Genomic DNA, 17,683 nt, shown 5'->3' on the forward strand with positions numbered 1-17,683 from the left:
GACTGCGTTACTGGAAAAGAGTAACTTGTTAACACTGAAAATAAATTCAAATTTCAGCATATCCATTATAGATGACGAACTGTGGCTGTTATTTAAACTGTCGATTTATCTGGTAATAAATATGCGACCAGTTGTGACTGGCTGCATATTTATTACCAGATAAACTGTCAAAATAAATTCAAATGTTAAGTAGTCTTTTCTGAAGGTATTTGTCTGGAATGTAGCCTTGTACAGAAGCAAAACATGGATGATAACCAGTTCAGACAATATGATAACAGAAACTTTGGGACGTGGTGCTACAGAAGAATGCTGCAAATCAGAGTGAATAACTAATGAAGTGGCACTGAACTGAATTGGGGAGAAAAGAAATTTATAGCTCAATTTGACCAAAAGAAGGGATTGGTTGATAGGTCACATTCTGAGGCATCAAGGAATAGTCAATGTAATCTTCGAATTGAAGATCGCAATAACAACAACAACATGGTTTGTGGATGGCCTATCCACTAACTGTACAGAGATATGATTTTGCAGTGGAAAACACACACAAAGTGGAGGTTAAACTCTTTCAGTTGCAACCTCTGCTAGTTCCTGTTGCCCACTTATCTGCCCTTAGTTCCTTGCCATCCTTATATTCCTATCTCTATTTGCATTCTACTTCAAATTTTATACTTCTCCTTGCCTTGCAGTTTTCTCTTTTTGATCAATTTCTCTTGGTTCTCTTCCTTTCCAGGATTGCTGTCATCCTTTCGCAATAGATCAGCATTATTTCTATATCCTAGCATTGTTACCCGACACCCTACTCCTACCGTTTTGCTGTGTGAGTGTGCGCAACTCCCTTCCTGACCCTTCTGAGAGCCACCCTTGTTATCACATTTCTAGCCATATCCTATGCTGTCCCTAGCTGCAGCTTGTTTACTTTGTGCATTTCCCACTTTGGCTGCACTGTCAAAGAAAAACACTTTGGCTGCACTCTCAAAGAAAAAAAAAGTCGTTTTTTTTACTTAATGTATACTCTTTTGCCCAAGGCTTGCATTACAATATTTTTACATACATTTACAAAGGATACGAAGAAACTATGTCCAACATTAAATGGTAACTGTAATATAATTTTGAGAATATGAAAACTTCATAATGAACAAATATTCCCCCTCTACAACAGGCACCTATTTTGAATATAAACACCCCTCTCGAACACACACAAATTATTAAAACAAACACAATTCCACTGGGCATTATGAATTCTTTTAAGAGAAACTAGGAAAAACATCACACAAAATCCTTTTAAAATTCAGAAAAAAAAACAAGAAGCTAGCACTATGGTCCATATTCCCAAGTTTTGCTATAGCATACATCAGTCAAAAATCCAAAAATATCCCAAACACTTAAGAAAGAAAATATATGAAATTAATGCAAATGCAGACAATTAGCAAACTATTTAATTTTTGGCTGTAACTATTTCTTCCTTGGGTACAATAAATGAAAAAAGGGGGCTTTCACTTATCCATTTAGTAACTTCTTGAATTCTCAAGACTAGCTATTAAAAGTTATCTGCAGGCAGCTGGGGACTCGTGTAAATTGCTATTGAATGTGGTGGTGATTGCCATATTTTTCTGCTCCACAATAACCTAAAATGACAACCAATACAAACATTCTGCAGATTCTTCTAACACTCGAGAAGTTACATAAAAAAAGGGGGGGTCGAGGATGACGATATACTACCTGCACACTACTGACTGCCTTTCATTTGCTGACATGAACACATCATCACAATATCAGGCATTACAACCCTCACACAAACATTTGTTTCCTTTAAGGTCGCATTTTCTATCCATCTAACCTACTGTTTACAAGGGAGGGTGGGGGCGAGAGGGGAGAGGGAAGGGGGTGAGAGGGGAAAGGAAAGGGGGTGAGAGGGGAAAGAAAAGGGGGCGAGAGGGGAAAGGAAAGGGGGCGAGAGGGGAAAGGAAAGGGGGCGAGAGGGGAAAGGAAAGGGGGCGAGAGGGGAAAGGAAAGGGGGCGAGAGGGGAAAGGAAAGGGGGCGAGAGGGGAGGGGAAAGGGGGCGAGAGGGGAGGGGAAAGGGGGCGAGAGGGGAGGGGAAAGGGGGCGAGAGGGGAGGGGAAAGGGGGCGAGAGGGGAGGGGAAAGGGGGCGAGAGGGGAGGGGAAAGGGGGCGAGAGGGGAGGGGAAAGGGGGCGAGAGGGGAGGGGAAAGGGGGCGAGAGGGGAGGGGAAAGGGGGCGAGAGGGGAGGGGAAAGGGGGCGAGAGGGGAGGGGAAAGGGGGCGAGAGGGGAGGGGAAAGGGGGCGAGAGGGGTGGGGAAAGGGGGCGAGAGGGGAGGGGAAAGGGGGCGAGAGGGGAGGGGAAAGGGGGCGAGAGGGGAGGGGAAAGGGAGAGAGGGAGAGAAGCAGCAGCTTTAATCTGACTACTATAGAACCACATCGCTGGCCATGGCAAAGCCTCGCCATTCTATGACTGTGTTTTCACTAAATAGGAAAGTGATATATTGAGCACTATATGTACAAATTTTAATTACTAACAACAGTATAACACTTAACATATAGTTTTTGCTCTATTTTTATACTTATCGATAACAGCACTAACACACTTGATACAAATTTCTATGGCTTCCAGCCACTTTAAGTTGTTCAAAGCCCTTTAGTACTTGTCATGGGGTTGATACCACTGAGCTGCTACAGTGATGCTACTGGTCATGGGGTCACTTGTGCATAGTCCTTTGTTACAAGTTTAGTATTTGACAGCAATTCAGATTTCCTGCTCATCCCAAGTATTGATACTGAAGAAAAGTCAAGAGCTACCCGGGCTTCATACTATATACTGTAGATGCTGCTTCTGCCGAGGGTGCTGCAGTCGGACTGTCTACCAACATGAGTGCCATTAAATACTGTGGCCACAAACTTATCCAGTAGTTCTAGGCATTCTCTGAACACTTCGACATGTGCAATTGATAGTAAAGTGACTGACCTTGCATAAGTAGATTTTTAATTTTGGATCACTCCCTAAATATATGTGACTTTATGACAGCTTTTGCTACACTCTGGACATTGCTTCTGGCTAGCCATTCACTTCATGAAGTCCACTGTCATCAGCCACAGGAAACACACTTGTTCCTTTGGTTCCTGCAATTGTACAAGGGGGAGTCAAATGAAAACCTTAAATTTGTAATAACAAATCGTAATTTCACGCCGTTTTCCTGTAAGTTGATAAGCGTGCTACAAACAGTGTGCAGAATGGCATGTAGGTGGCAGCATAGTGCAGGTGCACACACACCGTCGCAGTATCAGTATAAAGATGGCTGCCCCACTGGCGACTTGCACCAGGGAAGAGCAGCGTTCTGTTATTCGGTTTTTGCATAGCGAAGGTGAGAAACCTATTGAAATTCATCGACGAATGAAGATTAAGTACGGTGATGCATATTTGTCACAGCAGCAAGTCTACGAATGGAGTAGGAAGTTCGCAAATGGTGTGACTTCAGTGGAAGATGCTCCACGTCTGGGTCAGGCACAACGAGTTGTGACTTCACAGAACATTGCAGCAGTTGAAGCCATAGTGAAGGGAAACCGCCGAGTGACACTGAATGACATTGCAGCATGTTTACAGATTAGTCATGGGTCAGCACACCACATTGTGCATGATGTGCTCCAATTTCACAAAGTGTCTGCAAGATGGGTGCCACGGCAGCTGACTCCTGAAATGAGAGCACAACGTGTTGATGCTTGTGAAGAACTTCATCGGCGCTTTGAACGAGAAGCTGATGGCTTCCTTGCAAGAATCGTTGCTGGGGGCGAAACCTAGGTTCACTTCCACCAACAGGAAACGAAGAGAGCGAGCAAGGAATGGCGCCATTCCTCATCACCAAAACCAAAGAAGTTTCGAACAGAATCATCAGCAGGGAAGGTTATGCTGACTCTCTTTTGGGATGAAAAAGGCATCATTTTGGAGCATTACATGTCCAGAGGGACCACTATCACCAGTGCATCATACACAGATCTCCTAAAAAAATCATTTGCGGCCTGCAATCAAATCAAAGCGGCGTGGATTGCTGTCAGCAGGCATCCTTTTGCAACATGACAATGCAAGGCCCTACACTGCCTGTACAACAGTTGCAACAATCACAGACCTGCATTTTGAGTGTCTTCCTCATCCACCATACTCACCAGACCTTACCCTAAGTGATTTCCGGTTGTTTGGACCACTCAAAAGACACCATGGGAGGAAAGAAGTTCCATTCTGATGAAGAGGTACGCCATGCAGCGCACGAGTGGTTGCACAGGCTACCATAAGAATTTTTTCTTAATGGAATTTGTGCACTTTGTAAGTGCTGGAGGACTTGCATTGAGCGTGGTGGAGATTATGTTAAAAAGTGATACAGCTTTGTACCACTTCCGCACAATAAATAATATTTTTAAAAAATATTTAAGGTTTTCATTTGACTCACCCTCGTAAGTTATCATACATTGCGTTCTACCTACACTGAACAGTACAGAAAAGCGGCAATGAAGACTTTCTTACTGTGCATCACAGTGATGCGAAGCACTGATCTTCTGTTTATAAAGTTTTGATAGCTGCAACAGCAAGAACAGGAATTGCTGTCACAATTATTTCAAAACCAACAACAGTCAGCAACATCATACCTCCGCCTCAATCATTCACTTGCTGCAATGACGAAGGTGAGAGTGGGAGGTCGATTTAAGTCAGTTTGTTATTCACTGCATGGCAAGTCAAATAACTGACCTTGAATGTCAGAGTGCACTACTCCTGTATGAAGCAAAGCAAAAGCAACCTACTTTTGGACTCCCAAAGTTTGAGCTTTTCTGAGATTTGTGGTTTGATGACTACTGCAGTCATCAAAGCCACACAACATGGGCTGATGACTTTTTAGGCTTTGCATGCCAGTGTGATTTTCCCCATAAACACTGTGGAACATCATATGTTGAATCATTAAACTGTGATGCTACTGTATGTCTGTCTTCTGACAGAGAAGTTAGTGTGAAGGCTTTATAATCATTTGATCCAATTCTGAGCAAAGCTCACAAAGTAACAGCATTGATGCATGCTATGTTTCATAATGGTTCTAGTATCCCAAAGCAAGTGGAAGCTGATAAAAAAAGTTTCCTCCATATCGTCCTCAAATGGCATCACTGGCCATTCCGTGAAGTCACCTGTTTTGTATGGTGCAAACCGGGGCATTTCACAAGTGTCTGCCTTAAGACAGCAAGTGACAAAAACAGCTGCCAGTGTGCTGCTCAGTATCCTGTGGTGACAACAGCACCAGCGGATGGGACGCACGAGCATGTGCTACAGCTGAAAATTAATGGAGCAATGGCAGAACTACAGTTTGGCACTGGCACAGCCATATCTCTGATTAATGTGAACATATACCAGCGCATTGGCTCTCCACAGCTGCAGTATCCGCAGAGCAAAATAGTGAAGTACAATGGGCAGCCAGTCCCATTGTGGGGTTCGACCATAGTCCAACTAGACCAAATGAACCTGCTTTCAACCAGGATTCCATTCAAAGAACTTGATACATTATGTGCACAATACAAACAACTGTTTCATCTACATTATGTTGTGCAACAAGGTTTCAAGCCCACATATCCTTAAAACAATCATCAGTGCTTAAGTTTTGTAGAGTATATCCAGTGCCTTTCATTATGTGTCATCAATTTAAAGTGGAACTAGATATATTACGTAGTATGGGAGAAATATCACCAGTATCATTTAGCCAGTGGGGAACACCCACGGTACGAGTTAACTATAGGTAATCCATGGTGGAATAACGGCAGTATTATGAAAATGATACTTGATTCCCACTTCTCACAAAGTGGAGGCACTGAGTTGCAGACAAGCACAACAGAAAGACTGCTATACATGAAGCTTTCCAGCTTTTTGAGTGCTGAGGTAGGAAACACTGGTCTTAGTGGCCAGAGACAAAGTCATGCATGTATGAGAGTTGAGCTTGTGTGAATGCGTTTTCTGCTTCCGAAGAATGCCTTTTGGCTGAAAGTTTAATGTATAGCAATCTTTTCGTTTTGCTTGTCTGTGCCTCAATCTATTTTCTGTATAATGAATAGCAATCTATCATTTTCATAATATTCTCACAATAGTTAAGAAGCCAAGAACTTGCAGCAGTTAAAGTCTACAATCAGCACTTCAGCTAATGTGAATCTGTATACAATTCATAGGACTGAGAAACTGCTGGTAAAATTAGCTGGGACCATGATTTTTGCAAGATAGATATCACTGACACCAATTTCATTTATCTGTAGATCACTACACAAAACAGGTTTTAGTGATTAACACACCATTTAGCTCATATCTTTATAACTGACTCGACCACAGTATCCCTGAACGAGTTAATTATTCAGACGACTTGCTCAAGTGAGCAGTAATTGCAAAAAGCTAAAGATGATGTTTTAGTGGATTCAAGCTTATGGTATGCATAGTTGAATCAATACAATGTTTTTGTGCCAACTGTACTCACAGAACATAAGTAAAGACTCCTGTCCACAGAGGATGATGTGGATGTAGTCAGTATCTTACTAGCTCCTAAGAACCTCAAAGAGCTACAGTAGTTCGTGGGCAAAGTTAATTATTATGCCAAATCCATTCCCAAAAAACAACACAGATGTCCTACCCGCTTAATCAATTGTAAAGAAAATGAGTTAAATCCATGCATGCAGGTGTGGTTGAAAGCTTTTTGCAACTTAAAAAGGGCCTTAGGCCAATGTCTTTTTAGCAACGTTCAATCCGGACAAATGCACAACGCTGACGCCTTAGAATGCAGCATTACTATCGCTTAAATATGCCTATGGCACATAACAGATCATTGCAGCACAACAAAATTACAAACAGAGAAAAGTGATACTGTTTCCAGTGCTTGTCACACATGACCAACTCCACTTGACTAGCACAGATGACAAAGTAGAAAGAGTATCACACCTGACAGCGGACTAAGCACCAGTGACATCAAAATCAATAGTGCTGTCAACTATATGGTAATCTGTAGTTACCATTTTACAGTGTGTCTACCAAAAGTGCAGGCAGTTTGAACCACTTAATGAGGCTACACGTATGAAAATTGTTCAAGTTTGCTGGGGTGCCTAACTAAGTCAGTATTTGTTTTACAAACACTAAAACCATTTTTCTTTATGCAATATAATATTTAATATAAATAGTCACCATCACAGGCCAATGTTTGTAGAAACAAAACAGTATTAGTACATAAAATAATTTACTAGAGTAGTCTTTGAAATAGAAGGCAAAACACGACTTATAATTAAATATTATACTGCAACAAGAAAAAAGGTGTTTGTATTTATAAAAAAAATATCTGAAAATGTTCAGTAAGCCAACATACAATTGTGCACTTGCATATTTGTTTATACCTTCTAATCAAATAATTGTTAAAATACGTAACTGAAATATTCTTGGGAATCATGCTGTATTGTTGTGCAATTATTCATTGTTGTAATAAGAACTATTCTGATACTGACCCACCTTCCTTTGATAATGATAAACCAAATACACAACTTTTCACTTTGTAATAGATGAACAATTTGTTCAACATATTACATTTCTGGCATATTTCTCAGTCTACAAATGTTACATTAATTTTTACTCTTTCATTCCACAAATTCAGTAATGTGTCTGAACTGAACACTTGGCAACCAAAATGTGCTACGTGAAAAACAAATTCCTTTAAACAAAAACAGATTAATGAAAACATTGTTGTCACAATGTGCCAATGATCATCCTGCCTTAACAAATACAGTACCCACATATATATTACACACATGTAAATACAAATGGCAGTTATGAATTACAAATTGATATCAAAGTTCCTTGCTGTTGCCTTTTATCTAAGCTATACCAGTCACTTCACCCAAGAATGTCACAACCTAATTGGAATGCAATTTTTTCTGAAAATTTTTCAAATAAATGAGTATTATGCTGAAATGACACATTTAATAATTTATGAATCAAAAATAGTTCTCATCTCCACAATACTTCTAAACAGCATTTCTTAAATGCCATTTCTAATGTCTAGACAACCCATAAGTTTCTTAACATACTAAACAATTTCAGTTCAACCATAACATTCTTCTTTAATCAAGGAATATAAATAAGAAACCATTGTATTTCATATATTACAACCTAAAAACTTTGTTTTTCTTTGCCCAGGTCTTACATAAAAATCCTGTCAACATACTAAAGGTAATGATATCACAAGTAACTGTGTGTGAATAGAGTGTAATAACAAGACCTATGCTCTACTGCAAGTAGGGAAAGAATTCTGTACAAATGTTGACCAAAATGTGTTCATTATCTGAATGAGTTGTTTCACCCACCAGCACAAAATAATTATTTCACTTGAAAATTTACAGACGAGGTTATAGGCATGAAAGTGACGATCTAAATTAAATGCTTATACAATGATTCATTCAAATATTGAAACACATTAATTGAAATTAATCAGAAATATGTATCACAGCAATGACAAACTTGAATCCTCCCATTCATACGGCTAGACTACCCTACCGCCTAAAACATCAAAACAACTAGTTTACTTTATCACCTGCTTTGATGGCCAAGCAGTCAGAACAACATTTACCGTTTTACTTCACACCTTCTTTAAGTTATATTACATGGTGGCTGTTACATAATATATAAACAAAAAATTCAGAAACATAACACAATAATACCTATAAATGAAATATAGAAGGGTAAAAAGTCATTTCATTACCCTGAACTTCCAATCACACTTGACAGGAACCATAAATCAGGACTTTTCAACTACAATTCAATTATCCATCACGCTATAGACACTCATAATTCTACTGATATACAACTTTTGAGTGAAACTGTGGCAACATATCACAAGGGAGAAGCTTAAATAAATGAACACAATAATCAACCACAAAGTTATGAAAAACAGTCCTAGTGGATGAAATTTGATGAGTAACTTGTGATGTTAAGGTTCAACAAAAGATCTGTGATATTTTAAATGGGATTTATAGTTATCAGAAGACAATTTCACCTTAAATTAAACGGACAGTCTGCTAATTTCTGTTTCCTTGATAAACTCAAGTGAGAAACCAATAGTGGACACATGACAGGCTGAGAAGCAAGAGATACAAATGACTTTTTGAAAAAATTGAGATAAATACGCAAATATGCTGTCCATTTCGACTCTGCGCACAGAAAAGTAATACAGATGCAGCTCTGCCTGCTGATACTACTCTCTGCTGACTGAACTCTTGCTCTACTTGATATCTGTAGTTTGTACAGAGATCTAAACTAACAGAAGTTAATTGTTGACAATGTGTAAACCTCTTCCTGAGGATTGTTAATTTTGTTGTCAAGGCTGATAAAGCTAAGCAGCTGAATATGCATAAAAACAGAAAATAATAGTTAGATTCCAGATGGATATACAGTTATAAAGCTACAGATTGGTGTATTTGAAGTTATTAAATGGTCCTTCACTAAATCGAGGTTGTGATTGTCACTATTCAGGACCGCAGCTTTTATTTTATCAGGCTGCAACTACAAGCTAGCGAACAGCATATATATATGCACTTACATCAGAATGCAAACTCTAATTTCGCACTTATGTACGTAGTTACCTCCAGGGAACTTTGGATAGGGAAAGAAAAAAATCTAATAAAAGGACAGGGTAGGAGAAAAGCATTAGTTACTGTTTCCTTTACTTCATTTCAGATCGACACTGGCTAGAATGATGGTAAATAATTACCTGAACACTGGCTCTCCAGCTTTTGATGTTTACTCTGCACTGGCGAAATCTTTCTCATGTAAGTGTAGCGATAAGTCAACCAATGATGTTTTAGTTTTTCATGAAAACTCAAAACTGAAAAGAAAGCCCTGTAGCTGTTTTAAGACTCATTCACAGCTCTAGATATAAGTGTAATGACAAATGTTTCTGAAGCACAATGTCAGTAGACAGTTCTCTGGCAACTTGTGATGTAGAAAAGGAATTACAGCATCAAGAAAACACAACAAGATAATAAAACTAGACAGCCTTAGAATCTGCAAAGAATTCATGCTGAAACTACAAGATGTCTATAAATTCCTTTTCACTAGGGTAATAAGCAATTTCTCTTTGTAGTGGAGCATCACCTATAGACTAGGGTAAGATACAAAAAGAATCTAACAAAACCTTGAACATGAATGAACTTTTGGAAGAAGTTCCCATGTATATCTCAAATTACAGCCAACTTCAAACTTCAGATAAGAAGTACCTGAATGAGATTTTCACTCTAGCGGAGTGTGCACTGATACGAAACTTCCTGGCAGATTAATACTGTGTGCCGGACCGAGACTCGAACTCGGGACCTTTGCCTTTCGCAGGTAAGTGCTCTTACCATCTGAGCTACCCAAGCACGACTCACGCCCTGACCTCACACAGTTTTAATCTGCCAGGAAGTTTCATATCAGCACACACTACGCTGCAGAGTGAAAATCTCATTCTGGAAACATCGCCCAGGCTGTGGCTAAGCCATGTCTCCGCAATATCCTTTCTTTCAGGAGTGCTAGGCCTGCAAGGTTCGCAGGAGAGCTTCTGTTAAGTTTGGAAGGTAGGAGACGAGGTACTGGCGGAAGTGAAGCTATTAGGACAGGGCGTGAGTTGTGCTTGGGTAGCTCAGATAGTAGAGCACTTGCCTGTGAAAGGCAAAAGGTCCCGAGTTCGAGTCTCGGTCGGGCACACAGTTTTAATCTGCCAGGAAGTTTCATGAAGTACCTGCTCGGCAGCCTGAACACTCCCATTAGTACCAACTTCTCACAACTCTGTGATGGAAACATTTGTTTCTTACAAAGGGATGGGCCTGGAGGCAGGTCTTCACATACCATAATCAGAGTTTTCATCATCACAGTTGTGACACGTGTCACAAATACAACAATCTGTTGCATAGCTCTGATGAATCTAAATAGGAACATTGCTTTACCATTAAAGAGCAGAATTCATAAGACAAAACAAAAGGGCAGACAGTGTGTCGCCATCAAATCAAAGTAATGTGACAGTGCATTTCGACCTACAAGAGACCCTGCATGAGTTTTAGCTTTCCACAAGCAAATTTTGTTATCTTTGTCAGTAATGATAGGCCTACTACTGTGGCATCCATAATTTGAAGTACAGGAAGGTCAATATATATAACTGAGGAATGCGAGCATGCCAAGTACATGAAATCGTTACTCATACTGTCTTGTTTTAGGCAGAACTTGAGTGTCAAGCATTAGATATAAGAAACACCACTAATTCAATTCACCATATCTCATAAGTTCAGTTTATTCCTAATGGCAGTGGAAGCACTCCATATAGCGGACTGAATTACTCAAAAAAAATACAGCAACCACATACTTAAATAATGTTATTTTATGCAAGGAAGTGTTATGGCTTTAACTCATCTTCAACTTGTGTTAACTACCTCTGTCTTCCCCCCTTCAGTTGAATCAATTGTAAAAAATATCCAATACTGACTACATATGCTAAATGGAAGAACTCACAAGATTTGAAATGATTTATATCACCCATACATTGTTTACACATGGCAAATTTGAAGAACAAAGATGAACCAGAAAAAAGGGATCAAGATTCCTGGGAGTACTTAGGATAGGTAGAGTTTGCAAAAAATGCGCACAATGTCCTATTGAATGGAATGATAAAGTAGCAGTTGAAGGCTATAAGATATCTTCATGGTAGCTTACTGATATATGGACAATGTTCAAGACTGAACTGTGCTTTATACAATTCTTTCCAAACTAAAACGTCTTCTTAATAAATGATCTACGAAATGTGATGGCCTGGAACTCTGACATGACAAAGTACACTTTCTGATTTGATCATTAACCCATTCTGTCTTAACAACTAGCTTAAAACGCCCTCTTATAGTTTGAAAGAAATATAGTTATAATTTTCTTCTGTGAGCAAAATGCAAAGGTGCCATGATAAAATATTACAAAGTTTTAATGTCACTGGCTTAGAAATGATTTGCTTTTTGTTACAGTCTTCAACCTGAAAATTGGTTTGATGCAGTTTTTCACACCAGTCTTTTCTATGCAGGCCTCATCTCCTGTATAGCTACTACAACCTACATCCATTTCAACTTGTTTACCCTATTCGAGCCCTGGTCACAATTTTGAGATAAATATTTCCAATGTCCCTTCAAACAAAGTTGTTTATCTCAAAGCAAGTCATTGTCAGTTCTATCACTTTGCTTATGGGTGATTAAAAATCAAACAACAGTCGATGTCATTATCTACTGACTTGATACCTGCAGCAAATCACATAAATACAGTCAATAAACCTTTCACCATAGAGGTGCATGTGTAGAAGATTAAAATAATAAGTGCTGTGATGATGTGGTGGATGATTCAAAGTGGTAGAGCCAATCCAGAAGAAAGTATGAAATACTTTTATACCTTATGTCTTGTTTCTTTGCTGTACTCAAAACACAGGTTTAAAAGGAGTTTGAGGGTTGAAGCACTGGTATGTTTCGGAAGTGACCCGAATATTATTTTTTTGTTTCATTTAAATCTGATCAAATTGTAAAGCTGAAGCATTGGCAACTAAAATGATCAAGTGCTCCAAAAAAAAACTGCCATTTTGTATATCTAGTAACAATATATATGACGCAGGACATTTATCGATGCTCATTTACAAATGAAACAAATAGCAAGTATATCAAATCCAAGTATATGTCTTTCTCTACAATCAATAAATGTTACTTTCTGCAACATGGAAAAAGTAGCAGCTCCAAGACAAGAATAGTTTTCTTTATAAAAATATGAAAATTATTCCTAAATTTGCAACTGTGCCACACCAAAAGTGTAACTGTCAGATTTTTCAATCAATAATCAAATGTCTTCTGTATTCCAGAAATCTAAACACAACAGTTTCATTTTTAATACAAAAAAATACCTCAACGGTAGTGAAGGCGGAGAGAACGAATCTCGGTACGGTGGAACTAGCGGAAGAGGCACATAATACAATAAATCCACCTTGCGTCTGACTTGTAACAAGCGGCACTGTGGTCGGCGTCTGTTCACCAGAGCTGCGGCCGTAATACAAATTCTGGAACTAACCACTCCAGTCTTAACCACTGAGCTTTTCTGAGCTCAACCCTTTGATTCTAAGTACTATTATGGAGCGTTTGAGTAATTACAAAATTACCCCAGGTGGTAACAAATCCTCCGCCATCAGTGGCGCAACTAGTCTATCGGATTCTGGGGAGACTAGGCTGAAACGCTATATCCCAAACCAGAGGAAATCGAAGTCTTTTGACCAACTCATGCCCAAGGTCGAAACATTTTTTGGCACTATCAATATTAACTCTCTCTTGACACCAGGAAAACTCTATAAATTAGGAGACACACTAAAAGAACAAAATATCAAAATTTTAGCCCTGCAAGAAACAAGGTTGCCTGATGAGAATACCATGGATTTTGGAAACTACCGATTGTTTAAAAGTAAAACAGACAAAAGAATTCTTAAAAACACTCCGCATCTGGGTGTTGCATTCGCAATTTCGCAAGACATTCTTGGCTCCGTAATCGAAGTAAATCCAGTAAACAACAGACTAATGACAATTTCCATGAAATGTGCAAATAAAATGTACTGTTTAATTAACGCACACATGCCTATCAACCAGGAGAATAAAACAAATCCAGAAAAAGTAAATAAGTCATGGGAAGTGTTAGAGAATACAGTCTCCAAAATTCCTCAAAATTATGTAAAGATTTTAATGGGTGATTTTAATGCGCAGTTAGGGAAAGAGAGAAAATTTAGAAAAACGGTCGGTGAATTCCCTGCACATAAATGGACCAATCAAAATGGAAAGAGGCTGGTAGAATTTTGCAGAAATTTCAATCTCAAAATTATGTCAAGTCATTTTAAGAAAAAACCTTCAAAACAAAAGACATGGCGATCACCTAACAAGGACATAGGTGAATTCCAAATTGACCATATTGCAATCTCGTATCCACGTCACAAAGAAATTTTAAATGTTCAAGTTCGTAAAGGCGCCAATATTGACTCAGACCATTACTTAACCCGTGTGAAACTAAAGCTAAAACCCCAAAATTTCAACAAAAGGACACCATTAATCCCCAAATTTGACACCAGTAAAATCCAACCATCATTATTAGCAGATGAATTTGACAAAACAAGTGCACAAAATTGGGAACAACTCAAACACAAGATTATCAAAACAGCTCAAGATCAAATTCCTTTACGAAAACACAAGAAACATGCTTGGTGGAATGAAAACTGTGATCATGCAATTAAAGCCAGACAAGAGGCATTTAAAGCATGGAATAGCAACAAGACAGAAGACACACATGATACATTCATGGCAACTAGAAAAGACACTTCAAAACTAATTAGACAAACAAAAAGACAATATGAGAATAGTCAACTCTTAGAAATTGAAGAAGATTTTCAGAAATACAATACCAGAAATTTTTATAAAACTTTTAAAACCAAAATAAAGGGGTACCAACCCCAGAATCTTTGCTTCAAGAAGGAAAATGGACAGTTGGCTCTTAACAACCAAGAAAATTGCAAAGAACTTTCTAAATATTTTAAGAATCTTCTAAATTGCCCCGAGCCCACAGAAAGATTTCCACCAAAAATTCCCCAACAATGCAATCCAGTTTCACTTGCACCAAATGAAGAGGAAATCATTAAAGAAATTCATAGGTTGAAAAACAACAAAGCATCTGGTGAAGATGGAATTGTTGCAGAACTTTTAAAGGCAGCTGGTCCAAAAACCGTTAAAGAAATTACTTCAATCATGCAAAACATTTGGCAAACTGAAAAAATTCCTGATGAATGGAAAACCGCCTTGATTCACCCACTTCATAAGAAGGGAGACAAAACTGATGTTAATAATTACAGAGGAATTTCTCTTCTTCCAGTCACATACAAAACCCTCTCTCAATGTCTTCTGAACCGAGCACAACAGCAACTTGAATGGAAAATTGGCGAATATCAAGCAGGTTTCAGGCCAAATAGATCTTGCCCAGAACAGATTTTAGTCCTCAAACTAATTCTCAGACATCAAAAAATTTACAATAAAAAACTAGTTTGTACCTTTGTAGATTTTAGAAAGGCTTATGACTCAGTGGATCGTGAATCTCTTTTCCAAATTGTGAAAGAACAAGGCCTGGATCCTAAAACCACGGCAATTATCAGAGACACGCTAACTGGTACAAAATCAAAAGTAAAGTTCAGAGGAGAAATTTCAGAATCCTTTGAAATAAAAACAGGCGTGAGGCAAGGTGATGAACTCTCTCCGTTGCTATTTAACTGCGTTCTAGAAAAAGTAATACAAGAGTGGCGCGAACGAAAATTGGAGTTCAAAATTGACCAACCAGTGAAATTAGGACGAACAAATATTCGAATAGACTGTTTGGCCTTTGCAGACGACTTGGTTATTCTAACGCAGGACATCCAAATTGCTCAGAAACAAATAGAAATCCTTAAAGAAACAGCAGAAAGAGTAGGTCTCCAAATCTCATTTGAAAAAACACAGTATATGACTAGCAACAAACTGGCACCCAAACTTTTGGAAACTAAGTATGGAAAAATCAAAAGAGTTTCGCAATTCAAATATTTAGGTGAAACAATCTCAGAGACTGGTCTAGAAAAAATTGGAAATGAAATTCGTTGTCAAAAGATGGAGACAGCTTTTAGACTTACAAAAGACATCTACAACAAAAAATGTCTCTCGAGGTACTCTAAATTGAGACATTACAACACGGTCATAAAACCAAAGTGCCTTTATGGGGCTGAAACGCTAATTTTAAACAGAAAAAAGGACATTCAAGAAATCCAAAAAAGAGAAAGAAAAGTAATCAGAAAAATTCTAGGTCCAAAATATACTGAAGAAGGAACATACAGGCTAAGAGCAAATAGTGAAATTCAACAATACACCAGCATATATTCAGATATGAAAAAACGCAGATTAAAATTTTATGGGCATATTAAAAGAATGGATGCTACCAGACTAACTAAACAAGTAGTGGAATTCTACGAAAATCGAAGTAAAGCTAAATCTGAGACAATAAAATGGATTGCTGCTATAAAAGAGGACTTGAAAGAGGCAGATATAAAACAAGATGAAATTCAAGACAGAAAATTATTTAGGCAAAAAATTCATGACTGGGTAGTTGGTCAAGCTGAAAAACCAAAGAAAACTGGAACCACATGGTCTGATGAAAGGAAAAGAGCTCATTCCGAGAGAATGAAAACAATTTGGGCAGAGAGAAAGTCTAAAAGAAAATAACTGAATGCCCCGTGATTGTACTTCGCGTGGTCCAGTAGGGCCCAAACGTGAATAATAATAATAATAAAATATTTTCTGCTGCTTGCTGAAATTTTGTTGTATCTGTTTCCCTTAGAAAATAATACTCACTGTTAAGTGTCATTAGAATACAATGTTTACTTATAACTGCATTTAACTAAGCTTCTCAAGATAAGGCTGGGCATTATTATTGCATAACCTTAAACCATTTGCAAACAAATATGTGGAATCCACGAAGTCTAACAAATGAAGTACGTGTAACAGCTACTAAGTATTATCTAACAGTGTTACCAGTAAACAAAAGCAGTATATATTTTAATGTGTTAAGTATCCACAGACTGTCCGACAATAAATTAGCTTTTCTGGTATAGGCACACAATTCTCCAGTTGTTTTCTTTCACACAAAATATTTCAATAGTAATGGTCTAGTCACAACACATAAAACACTGGTGTGGACAGAAAGTAAAACGCAAAAATTTTGCTCTTTACTTTCCATTTTCTCACATCTCTAGTGTTTTTGTTGTTGAAATTATGAACTAAGTTATTTCTGAGTATGTGTCCACTATTGCTCTTTACACTCTTTCCTTACTTCCCAAACACAAATTTTTTTATAGCTATTATACAACATTTATGTGTGTGCTGTGTCTTTCAGTCAATATTGATAAGCAGCATTATTCCTTAAACAACAATTTGGTATATTCTACAGTGCATGAACAAGAAATAACGAGATGCATAAAACCTAAAACATATCAGCAGAGTATGAAGAGGCCAGGCACTGATCTACTTCGTTCCCTGATACACATGTTTTTACTTAATCATTATTTAAGAAATTTTAAAACCCGTGCTGTTGTCACTAAGTAGAAAATATGTGAATTATCTCAGGTGCAAGTAATAAGACAAACATTTTCTCAATACTATAAGCATATGTTGTCAAAATTAACACAAGACCGTATTTTTTAGTGAATAATACAAACAGAATCATTCCTGTGTGAGGTTATCCAGAAGTGAGTACACAAAAATGACATACAACTTATCTACTCCTGGCTGGAGTAACAGTGTGGTAGAAATAAAGATGGTTCTCACAAAATATTTCTCACTGAGGATAACACGAAGTACTCAACAAAAACATCATGCATGTGCATATTTTCACACCAAATAGAAAAATTATGAAGTTGATGAGCCAAAACATTTTGTCCACATGTTGGTCCACCTTTGGAATGCAGTGCAGCAGAAACTGCAAATCCATGCCATGCACAAAACCTTCTTAGGTTTCTGGAGGCATGTGGCACCAAATATCTATGCACTTCACTTCATGCTATTCCCATAAATTACTGGCTGGTG

The sequence above is a fragment of the Schistocerca nitens genome, chromosome 8, assembly GCF_023898315.1.
Source record: "Schistocerca nitens isolate TAMUIC-IGC-003100 chromosome 8, iqSchNite1.1, whole genome shotgun sequence".
Classification (NCBI taxonomy): domain Eukaryota; kingdom Metazoa; phylum Arthropoda; class Insecta; order Orthoptera; family Acrididae; genus Schistocerca; species Schistocerca nitens.